Source organism: Podarcis melisellensis (genome assembly GCF_964234715.1).
Source record: "Podarcis melisellensis genome assembly, chromosome: 17".
In the NCBI taxonomy this organism is placed as follows: domain Eukaryota; kingdom Metazoa; phylum Chordata; class Lepidosauria; order Squamata; family Lacertidae; genus Podarcis; species Podarcis melisellensis.
In genome coordinates, this window is record NC_138534.1 from 28,990,121 (window position 1) to 29,002,989 (window position 12,869).

At 44.1% G+C, this 12,869-nt stretch overlaps 1 protein-coding gene across 1 annotated transcript in view; it reads right to left on the bottom strand.

Annotated features, from left to right (window-relative positions):
• TAL2 (TAL bHLH transcription factor 2) overlaps positions 1–12,869 on the bottom strand; it is a 137,230-nt gene that overhangs the window by 104,450 nt on the left and 19,911 nt on the right. The gene's annotated exons all lie outside the window — the stretch shown is intronic.

Genomic DNA, 12,869 nt, shown 5'->3' on the forward strand with positions numbered 1-12,869 from the left:
TAGTTTTTGTAAAATATGCAGGGATTGTTATATGTATGGAAAGAGAAGAAGGGGAGTCATTGATATTTTAAGGATGTAAAAATGAGTACTTTAAACTGTAAAACAGAACATTTAATTGTGTGTGTGTGTGTGTGTGTGTGTGTGTGTATAAAAAACATATATATATATATATATATATATATATATATATATATATATACATATATATATATGAGAGAGATGTGATATATATATATATATGTATATGAAGCGACTTCAAAACATTCTATTGCAATCTATTGTAGCCTCATAGGATGGTCCCTGTGGAATTTGTCCATACATGAGAATTTGTAAATCTGTCTGTGCTTGGCTACCCAGAGCTTAAATACATGATGTTTCACACACCCTTTTAAACACACGCATTTGGAGAAGATCCCTAACTTGGGGGAGAGAGACAACCTGAAATACAGGACAAACTGTATCAATACAGGATGTAGCATTTTACACTGAAATACGGGACAATCCTGTGCAGCTGTACCTCGGCTCCTGAACACCTTGGGAGTTGAACGTTCCAGCTCCCGAAGGATCGAAAACCAGAAGTGATTGTTCTGGTTTTCTAACATTCTTTTGGAAGCTGAACGTCCAACGGGGTTTCCGTGGCTTCCCATTTTCTGAATGTTCTAGCATTTTATCTGACCTTTGGATCTTAAATCAGGCCATACTGACGGTTAATGCAAACGGCAAATTTCTAAGTTCCAATGGCCGTAAGTCGCAAGCATTGTATTAAAGGAAGCTGTTTAATCAGGAGCACCAAAGGCAATGAGCATGGTTTACTGAGGATTTGCTCATATTAGTAAACTAGTCTTGACTGAGTGTCCTATAGGATAGTTCTTGAAAGCAGGTGTTAAATCAGACAGTTCTGTGGGGTGCTGTGATATGAATGCACATTAAAGTCAAGGAAAATCTTTTACTCTCATATTCGCAAATAAATTAAAGAACCTTCCTTCCAAAAAAGAAAAGTCTAGATTCACATCAAGGAATAGCTTCACCTACATGCATGCCCCTATAATTACATTTATCATATTGCCATAAAGGTCAGCAGGTTTGCAGTGGCATGGAAAATGGGGAATGTTTTCTAAATTGTCCATGTGGCGAAGTGGTTACACAGCTGCTATATGAACTCAGCCTAGATTGATACAGCTCACAGACGCCGCCAACCAGCTAGTTGTGTGAATTGGCCCTGAAAGACCACAATCTTAACAATGCATGGGGATTTCTCATGGAATGGGGATATTACTGTCAGTCCCATAATTACATCCTCAATTGAAGAAGGACAAGAATAGTTGCTGTAGCTATTATAGTTTTCAAGAAAATGTACTTCAAAGGTTTCCTGGCAGCAGCAGACACTAACTCACCTACCTCCCAAAAAATTGACTGACATATTTGTGACATCACCATTTGCCATCTACTTGTTGATCAGTCTACAAGTATTAAGCTGGGTTTTTACAGTATAGGGTGTGGGGAATTGGCAGGCTACAGAGCTGTCAAGTAGCAGCTTGACATTAAGAGGAGCTTGACATTAAGATGAGCAACTTGAAGTCTTTGGGGTAGGTCCAAGATGGGGGTTATGTTCCTCCAGTAGCTGTTCCGGAACTGCACTCTTTGCTACATTTTTCTATCAGTCTATTACTATCCCTCTTTAAGTGTTCAGCATTAGTGTTTAACTTAACACAAGAGTAGTGAAAAACACCACCACCCATCACTGCTGCCTTTTCCCACCAGGTGGAAGGTGGTCTTCTGAAGTGGAGGGCTTCCTGTACTTATGGAGGCTTCCTGCACCTTTTAGAAAACTGATTTTCAGGGGGAATTGGAGTAGAACAGGAGGGGAGGGAAGTTGGCACCCTCACCCCCATAATGCTTCCTCACATATTATGTTAACATGAATATTGATTTCATGAAGAGGACTATTTCGTAGGCCACAAACTTCTTGCTTTGACCCAGCAAACCTTTTGGGAGTGATAAATACGCACATCCTTATTTGTGTGGGAGATTGGAGGGAGCGCAAGGAATTGCCCCTTTCCCATCCCCTTCTGTAGTAAATACTCGTTGAAGAAACAGAACTTCCCCCATCACTGCAATCTGTGCCTCCTGACAGGACAAAAAGGCAGGGGGGAGAGAATGAGAGAGAGAACCCAGCTAAATACCTGTAGAATGATCAGGAAAAAATGGAAGACCTGAACTATTACATGTAACCCCAGGAGGCATTTTCAGACTTGCTCCCCAGTACTGGAGTTTTCCATCAAGGTTAAGGGCTTGCCGATCGGAAGGTCGGCAGTTCAAATCCCTGTGACAGGGTGAGCTCCTGTTGCTCAGACGCAGCTCCTGCCAACCTAGCAGTTCGAAAGCACGTCAAAGTGCAAGTAGATAAATAGGTACCGCTCTGGCAGGAAGGTAAACAGCGTTTCTGTGCGCTGCTCTGGTTTCGCCAGAAGCAGCTTAGTCATGCTGGCCACATGACCCAGATAAACTGTCTGTGGACAAACATTGGCTCCCTCAGCCAGTAAAGCGAGATGAGCGCCGCAACCCCAGAGTCATTCAAGACTGGATTTAACTGCCAGGGGTCCTTTACCTTTATCTTTACAATAGTTAATAGCTATAGAAACTGAGTTCTAAAATTTAGGGGAAATGCCCATTCTAATTATTATGCTCCAATGGTTTATATTTACTCTTTATGGTGCCACAATATTCATAATTAATATTAAGAATTCTTACCAAGGTCAGATATATAACAATATCTGACATACTCATATGGGAAGCGTGAAAGAACATCACTGTGCTCTTTGCAATACTGCTTTTTATCCACTGAGTGGCATCACATTCATGTCTAAGAAATATAAATAAAGTTCTGCCTGATTTCCTAAATTGAGGAAGTACAAGGAAAAGGAAAGAGTTACCAGGTAGTTTAGGATGGAGGTGGATCACTGGCAGCCTAGGGCCCAGTCTGGATGGCAAATAAATTATATCTGGTCATTGCTAATCCTACCAAAGTTGATTCAAGCTACTGTAAACAGTTTGTTCACAATTTTACTCATAAGGAAAATAACTATGGAAAATATCTGTTTCCTAGAACATAAACCTGCAGACATACAGTGCTGCAAATAGTATATTTTTTGGCTTCCACAGTAATGGGATTTGTATTATGATAACTCACAGGGAGGGGGGGAGGTTGTTTGTGTGTTTGAAATATTAATATGGGTCCATATAAATAACAACCTTTCCCTTTCCTAATCCATCCAACACACTCTCATAAAAGTTGAGACACTCTTCAGATGTCTATCCACCCTTCTCAAGATACTCAAGTCACATAGCACTTAACTAAATTAACAAATATGTAAAAAGAATGGAATGGACAGGAGGAAGAACTGAAGAAAGGAAGGAGGGTTTTTTCTGAGATTCCAGCTGCCCCAGGTAATCAGAGATGTTCCTGCACACTCTCTCAGTCCCCAAGAAGGTTGGAAAAGCCTTACAAAGATGTCTTCAAACTTATCCAGATTCTCCTTTTTCATAAATGTGACTTTCTCCTTAGCTGCAGTCTTTTAGAAGTAAATTTGCTGTTCATCCCAGCTGTTTCCAGGTGTGGCTTTCTTCTTGGACACAGATTTGTGAAACTGATTGTGGAAGTCATGCAAGCCAATTTCACTAGCATCCTGTACAACCGATGTAAGATTTTTCTGACAGTCTCTTCAATATCAGGTGAACCTGTCTTCCCAAAGTAGCTAGACCACAGTTTGTCCCATGTTTTGTCTTCAATTATACATGGGATCTTTCCCCCCATACTTTTTTCACAGCTGGAAGGGGGCCCATTTGGATTTTTAATTTTATAAAAGCTGAAAAAATCCCTTTCCCCCTTGCACCAAACCAAAGTAGCAGAGTCAGAACTGACACATAAGAGATACTTGGGCATATAGAAGGTGCCAGAGGTATGCATGGTTCGGTGAGCTCAATTTACTGCTCAGGGATGTGAGATGCAATTGGAACCAATGCCTGACCCACAAAGAATAACTGGTCCCAGGAATTCTTTTGGGTGGTTTCCATGCCCCCCATTTCATATTTAGAAAACACATCTGAATTATTTGCTGATATGAATATTCACAGTTACATTCTTTGATGAGCTTGCTTCCTGTTTCGGCTACAACTCATCAAACTTCTCATTACTTTTGGTCCATATTAGCCAACATCCATCTTGATTGTTCAGGCCCAAACATACCTTCTTTAGGGGCCTTTATGTTTCCTTGCAAACATTTCAGAAACATTGGTTGTTGTTGGTTTTTTTAGGCAAAGCTGACATTGTCCCAGAAGCTTAGCCCATCAGGAAAGAATACACCCCTATACCAAGTTTGGATTGGGTCAGATTAGGGTGTCCCATTTTACAATCGATACATATTTAAAGCAATTATTATGGTCAAGTCGGCTCAATGGGAACCTGGTTTCTGATAGAAAGACTGTCAGTAGCAGGACAATAGAGGAGGGATGGTGAGGAGCCAAGGTCAGTAAAAGCTGGGTAGAGAAGATATGAAAAGGCACAAAGGCAGTTCTGTAGCAAAGGCAATGGAATTGCAAGCAGCCAGTCCAGGAATGAGAGCTGAACCGATTTGCAGAAGTGCATCTATGGCGTGTTTGTTCTTTGTATAGTACTTACAGTCATCTACTTATGGGTATGGGTATGTATGTGCGCGTTTTTAATAACAAAAGACACAGAGGAAGAGCACAGACTTGCAGTCTAAAGAAGAGGAAAAGAGGATTGGAGAGAAATGGACTGTGGAGGATGTGTAGCTTTGTTTTCAAACAAATTGTTAAAGAGAAAAGATCAAAAGGAGATTTCCAATGGTACAGAGGGACAAGCCAGTTAGGAAGGACATCACAGCCTTTCCAGAGCTGTCGCTTGACAGCAGATTGCAAGTTTCTGCACCATTCCCTCTGGAGATAGAAGAGATTTCTTTTGGTGGATCCCAAAGCCCTAGATTGTAGACATGTGAGTGGGGTTTTCCCTCCTTATATACAAACATATAATTAAATAAACAACTCTTATTAATGTAGGGCACATCCAATTGCCTAACCTGCCCTGTAGTTCATAAATCATCATCTTGTTGTTGTTGTTTAGTCGTTTAGTCGTGTCCGACTTTTCGTGACCCCATGGACCAGAGCACGCCAGGCATTCCTGGCTTCCACTGCCTCCCGCAGTTTGGTCAAACTCATGCTGGTAGCTTCGAGAACACTGTCCAACCATCTCATCCTCTGTCGTCCCCTTCTCCTTGTGCCCTCCATCTTTCCCAACATCAGGGTCTTTTCCAGGGAGTCTTCTCTTCTCATGAGGTGGCCAAAGTATTGGAGCCTCAGCTTCAGGATCTGTCCTTCCAGTGAGTACTCAGGGCTGATTTCCTTAAGAATGGATAGGTTTGATCTTGCAGTCCATGGGACTCTCAAGAGTCTCCTCCAATACCATAATTCATCCCCTATCATCTATGTAAAAGGTAAAGGTAAATGACCCCTGAACGGTTAAGTCCAGTCAAAGGTGACTATGGGGTTGTGACACTCATCTCAGTTTCAGGCTGAGGGAGCTGGCATTTGTCCACAGACAGCTTTCTGGGTCATGTGGCCAGCATGACTAAACCGCTTCTGGGACAACGGAACACCGTGATGGAAACCAGAACGCATGGAAACGCCATTTACCTTCCTGCCACAGCAGTACCTATTTATCTACTTGCACTGGTGTGCTTTTGAACTGCTGGGACCGAGGAATGGGAGCTCACCCCGTCGCGGGGATTCGAACGGCCAACCTTCTGATCGGCAAGCCCAAGATGCTCAGTGGTTTAGACCACAACACCACCCGCTCCCTTCATCATCTGTGTTACATCATCTATGTAACAACCTTTGTCTCTTACATTTGCTCAAAACACCTGTTTCTGATTAAGGGTATGTAGTCTGACTGTTCATCTAGAACTCCCAATTCCATTTTCTCTCCCTTTTTGGGGGGTAACCTGTAGAGAGATTCATCAAATGGCCATGTAGCTGCAAAGGGAGGAAAGATGAAGTCCGCCTTTTCATTTGAAATAACTGGTCACACTTTTGGCTGGCTGCCTGTAATTTGTGGGATACACCCAATGCTGCCGTTGTGTTCATGCAACAGACTTCTGCTTGTGCAATGGAACCCTTTCTTCTCTCCAGCAGCCCCCCCCCATGTACACCCTTTAAAAAATGGGAGGGGTTAGGAAGAAGAAGTCCCATTGCACAAGTGTAGTGCACTCACTTCTTCTTCACTGGCAATCACTCATAGCCGAGTCAGATTGTCTTCCATAAAAGTGAGTTCATAAGTGACTGTGGAGGCCAATTCTGGATCCACACATCCTTCCACCGTGGGGACATAGGTTTCCAGGCAAGAGTTGATCATGGTGAGGGTTTGCCAAGCGTGCCTTCTTCTTAGCACATTTCTCCCTTTCGTCCTGAGTTCGAGCATCTTCAAAGGCCATGACACCTTTGGTAAAGGCTGTTCTCCAATTGGAGCGCTCGCAGGCCAGTGTTTTCCAGTTGTCAGTGTTCATACTACATTTTTAAAGATTTGCCTTGAGAGGGTCTTTGAACCTCTTTTGTTGACCACCAGCATTACGTTTACCATTCTGAAGTTCGGAGTAGAGCAGTTGCTTTGGAAGACGATCATCAGGCATCCACACAACATGACCATTCACACACAGCGATTGATACAACCCAATGTGTGTATTTTACAGTCCCAGGCACATGAGGATTCCACATTGCAGAACCTAAACAGGTCTGGGCCTTTTCCAGGTGAGTGACTACCTGGGAACCACAGGTAAGTCACTTTGGGTTACATGCTGAGAGAAGGCACTGTATTAAGAAAATCAGCAGTCAGAGGATGGTCCCATTTTTCCAATGAATGGTGTTGGATACATGCTTAAGGAAGTATAACATGCTGTCTGCTGTAGAAGCAGCTATTGGCTGTGCAATGCTGTGCACAGTGGCTTTTTCTATTATTGTTTAAAGTAAGGAAAAGAACTTGCAACAGGAAACAAACACTGTGCCCCACACCGCGAACTGATGGTTCCACCTTTCCTACCCAATTTAACAGCAGCCTGCTTGGAACACTCTAAATTCTCAAGAGCTTCGCAGCCTTCCCAGAGTGAGCTTTGTCTTCCGAGACAGAAGATGTTTTATTGTTAACTGACTCGCAGGCGCATTGTCCTCCATTGTTGCTGCTGCTGCCACCGTCGTCCCACCAGCCCCTGCGTGGGGCACCCTCCCTGGATCCCATTACCGTGTTTGGGATCATGAAGTACAAATTAGCATAATCAGATTAGCTGCATGGTGCTGTACGTCTGAAAAGGACGAGGGGAAGGGGGTGGAAATGACAAAGGGAGAAAGTATTTCGACAAAGGGAAGCCCTGAGGAGGGCAGAAAGGGTTTATTGGTGTTAGGCTGCGGAGCTGAAGGCTTTGCACCTGCAATGCGAACAAGTCCTCTTCTAACTAAGGACTCTTAGATGGTATTAAAACACGGGTGGGAGGGAGGGTGGGCAAGGCAGAGAAAGAAAAGCATACTGAATGAAAGAGGGACGGAATGAATCAGCCTGCATCCCATTAATTGATTTATCGGGATAGGGAATGTGCAAATTGCTGACAGTGGTAAAACAGGCCGTTTGATTTCTACTCAGCATGGAGAGCAGATCAGCCAAGTAATCTGGTCTATCGAGATAAGAGTTTTAGAGCCTCTGCAGGAGAGTGATAAGAAATGCCAAAACCACATTGGTGGTTATAGTTGTGTTTGGGGCTTTGCTTTTTCCCTTCTTCTTTCAAATCCTGCTGGAATTCTTCGTTGTTATTATTATTATTTATTCCGTTTCCAAATATGTAGCCTCTCCCTCCCCTCCCCGGTCCTTCTTTCTTTTGTGAATTTAAAATACAAAAACAGAATGGAAAGGAGGAGGACAAATCTGCAGGGTGACACAGTCTGCCTCAAGCAGGAAACCTAAAGGTACCATGAAAAAAGGAACCATTCCCAATAATTTGATACAGTATATTTATAGGTTTTTTTCCAGGATGCTTCATTTTGTTTTTCAGCCTTAGGCCCCAAAGTGAAGTGGGTTGCCTCTAAAGAAGATCACTAGTTAGATGGTGGCTTGGAAGGGCTACTCTAAAATGAAATAAAATAAGGACTAAAATGAAATAAAATAAAATAGTAAAATGACTGCCTTGGATTCAAATCCTTATAAGAAAACATTTGCTGGGGGCTGTATATTTAAGGCCTTTGTTTAATTTGCTGCTGAGATTTACCAGCGTTAGCTACTGCAAAGCTGATTTGCATGACTAGCAGTGGGGTTTGTTGCTAATTAATCCCATCCTCTTGTTCCATTACAGAGTGGGAGAGGGAGGGAAGGAGCTCTCACAAGCCTTAGTGCTGAAATTCCTCACCAAGATTACCAGCACTGTCCAACTGGGACAAGGTGCTGTTGTCATGTTGATTCTACAGAGCGATGCACACAATATGTTAAGACCAGCCCTCTGTGAGGAAAAGCTCGGGTTGCTTAAACATTTTCTGCCAAGCTTTTGCAAGATCCTTTATTGGCTAGTCTGACAAGCTCAACCTATTTCTGTATGAAAAGCCAGTTTGCTTACTGGGCATGGAAAGCTGCAGAGGTGCTGAAGAAAAACTCCAGATTGTTGCAATATGATGAAGTAGGCTAATCATGTGGGCTGGAGAGAGGGGCAAGAATAGCTTGGTATGGTTGGGGAGTTGCTGAAGCCCCAATCTGTTATAGGTCCTTCCTGCCAAAAGCCTGTCTTTGGAAATTAGGTTGTTGACAGATGCAAATAAAGACGGAAGGCCTTGCGATGAATAGGCATGCATCATAAATTCATCACAAATAATAATAACCACACAGACTGAAATATTATGAACATTTGGTGCAATCCTTGGCCTCTCCAATCAGGGCTAGGAAAGATTCTACTCGGAAACCCCACAGAGCTGCTGACAGTAAACAATACGGAGCTAGATCAGGGTTTCCCAAACTTGGGACTCCAGCTATTTTTGGACCACAGTCCCCACCATCCCTGACCACGACCACGGATGGCTAGCTGGCCATCCCTGCTAGCTAGTTGTGGTCCAACAACAGCTAGAGACCCAAGTTTGGGAAACCCTGAGCTAGATGAACCAATGGTCCTGTCTGCCATCTTGGAAGGCCACTGCCAGTCCATGTAGGCAATATGCTGGTCTGATTCATTATAAGGCAGCTTCCTATGTTCCAACGTACTGTAGACTGCCCAATGCTGATGGACTACAACTCCCATAATTCTCGACCGTTGACCATGCTGTCTGGGGTTGGTGGGAGTTGGAGTCCAATGACACCTGAAGGGCCAGAAGTTCCCCAAGGCCAGACTTAAAGCATAGCAGTGGCCTTTAGCAGGGACCGGTGGTACATTGGTCGGGGTCTTATTATTACTCAAGATTTGGGACAGATCTGCCCAACGTGGGACCCACTATGATGAATGGAGGCCACAAGCCATGAATCAAGAGCTGCCAGACAACTCCCCTTGTTTTGCAGTCACAGGTCAACAACAAGAACAGATTTATCAGTTCTCTGGTGGGCTGTGCTACATGGTTTTGTGCAGTGTGGCGCTGAATCACAAGTTGTGCAGAGGGACCTGAGAGAGAGAGACCAGATGAAAAGGAGAACAGGGCTCTTGAACCCTTAATCAGGATGGAAGGTATTTCTGCAATGGAGAAAAAAAGATCCACTTCCCTGGATCCTCATTCCATCAGAAATAAAGGATCATGTCCAACAGCAACAGAGCTACCCAGAAGTAAGCCATATGGAATTCAGAGGGCTTACTCACAGGTAAGTGGGGTTAGGTTTGTAGCCTAAATCTTTTATTTTTTTACTCACCTTCCTCCATCCCTTTAGTTCCCCTCTTGGCACCTGCTGTTTTAAAAGTACAATCATGGCTATGGAAGGGAAAAAAGGATGAATTTAAAATCACTTTATCTCTCTGGCCTTTGGTTTTAACAATGTGACTTTTAGATGATCTCTGACCTCACAGGTCAGCAGTTAAGCTGGCCATTCTCTCACTTTCCTTTTATGGTTGAAGGATGAAAGAACCCATCAGATGTGAACTGTTTACCCTGTATCTTCACTTGGTCATCTCAGACAATTCCCTTATGGGTAAAATAAAAATAATGTGAAAGAATAATGTGAAGTGTGTGGAGTTGATGTGCCACTGCAGTATTTGAACAGCAAGTCTTGGGTACATTACTGACTAGCATAGGTCTCTTGATTTCACAGTGCTGGGTTTCTATTGCAGAAAAGCCCACAGATGGTTAATTCCAATGCAACCCCTCTTTTCTTTATGGATATTTAGGGTATACATGCACAGTGAAATACAAGGAGCTGATTCACATGTACTTTGATAGGAAATATAAGGCAGCTTCATATGTTCAGAGACATGCTTTGTTTATCTAGCTACTCTGACAGTGAGGTCTCATGTTGTGAGGCACCAAGTGTTTATCGGTTCTGAACTGAGATCCCATTTTAATCCGGAAATACCAGAAAGTGAACCGAAGACATTATGTATGCAACGCATATACCTCCCCCTTTCTGTAACTCTAGCAAAGGCTCGAGGCCTAAACTGCTGTGACATGCTAAAAGGTACCCCTGCCCGTCAGGGCCAGTCGTGACCGACTCTAGGGTTGTGCGCTCATCTCGCTCAAGAGGCCGGGAGCCAGCGCCGTCTGCAGACACTTCAGGGTCACGTGGCCAGCGTGACTAAGCTGCATCTGGCGAGCCAGCACCAGCGCCGCACACGGAAACGCCGTTTACCTTCCCACTAGAAAGCGGTCCCTATTTATCTACTTGCACTTAGGGGTGCTTTCGAACTGCTAGGTGGGACCGAACGACGGGAGCTCACCCTGTCACGCGGGGATTCGAACCGCGACCTTTCAATCAGCAAGTCCTAGGCACTGTGGTTTAACCCACAGCGCCACCCGTGGTCCCTTAGTTAGTGACTAACTAAGTTAGTCAAGTTAGTGACATGCTAACTTGAGATAAATGCTACCTCAAAAACCCAATACTTTTCAATAGCATCTCTTCCGGTGCTCAGCAAGGCATGTGTTTTCGGGACTCTTGTAGTGTTGAGTATTGCGTTATAACAGAAGGCCAAGCAAGCAGGGAAATCTTAGCTGATAAAGTCTAACTATTAACATCAGTTCAGGTGGGTACCATTGCCATCATAAAAGAACAAGGGAAGCATTCATTGCAAGTCCCGGTACCTCTTTTTCTAGAAATATAGCGCTGATTAGCATATCCCAAAGAAATGTATTTTCCTGAACTTTCTCTTTGCACATTGTCAAAGCACTAAAAGTAACATCCGAAGCAGACATAATCCATCAGAGGTAATATAGCTGTACACATGGTTAGAACCATAGAATCATAGAGTTGGAAGAGACCACAAGGGCCATCGAGTCCAACCCCCTGCCAAGCAGGAAACAATTAAACCGTTGGTTTAAATTCTAGCTTGGCCCCTTCTAGGATTTAGAATTCTAATCTGGTAAAATATAATGATGTGTACAGGATTATATCCAATGTTTGTCATACTCACCCACCAAGATTAATGAACTCATTAATTAGGCTAATCAATTTCAGTGAGTCTGCTCAGAATAGAACTTGGTTAGATGATATTGTTGCCTCAAAGAACAGGCTGAGGAATCAGGGTGCTGAATTTAAGAAGGTTTGGCTTTGTAAACTTGACTGGATGAGAGACGTTGACTAGGGGGACACTAAATGAAAATTATAGCTGGCTACCCACCTGGCTTTTCATAATGCCTAGATCTGGTAGAACTTACCTGTGCCCTAATATCATTGTGCTCTTCATCTCACAGCCCCAGTCACTGTTCTTTTTATCTACCTGGAAAGTAACTTCTGCAGCAGAAAGCCTTTGAGATTAATGGATGCTCCCCATGCATTTCAGATCCTCAAATGTTCTCCAAATCCTTGTCTGTGGACCATGGCTTTACTCAAACTACTTGGGAAAGATAGTGGATTTTATACACAGTAATTTTAGTGCTGATACCCAGATATGTCATGAGTACGTTTTTTGACTATGCAAAATGGCTTTCTCTAGATCTGGCCTGTTGTTGTTCTTGTTTATTGAATTTATATACCGCCCTATACCTGGAGGTCTCAGGATGGACACTCAAATGGATTTTGATGGTTGGTGGCTATTTCCACCCACTTTGAGTGCATGCTCACCTCCCTAGATGGAAGTGAAGAGACTTCTTTTTTTGGAGCCTTGAATTGGGCTGTATTCTGGGAAACCTACTTTGGAGTTTGGAGAGAAGGTTGCTATAGGTTTTTAGTGGGCAGAAGCAATTCCTAGGAAATTTGGGTACAAGACTGATTGCCCACAGGCCAGCACTACCTGTGTGCAGCGGCAGAGCATATGCCCAGGGCAGGCGTGCTCCCAAGGGGGGCATGGTACACAGGGTGCCCTCCTGGGTGCAGGATGGTCGCTCGGGTGCCCAGAGCGGCGCACGCACCCTGCAGCCGGGGCGGAGCGAGCCACCCATGGCCGACATTTGGTGCGCCGCCAGCCCGCAACTTCCAAGCCTTCCCCAAGCTGTCAAAATGAAGGGGGAAGGGAGGAATGCCGCCAACAAAGCAGTGCAGCTCCCCCCCCCCTTATCCCGACAGCTTGGGGTAGGCTTGGGAGTCGCAGGCGGCGCGCAAAATGTCACCCCCCTCAGTGAGGGCACCCAGGGCAGCCCGCCCCCACCGGCCCCTTCCTACGCCCCTGCCTGTATGTTTGCTTGCCATCTGTTCAACCTGTACA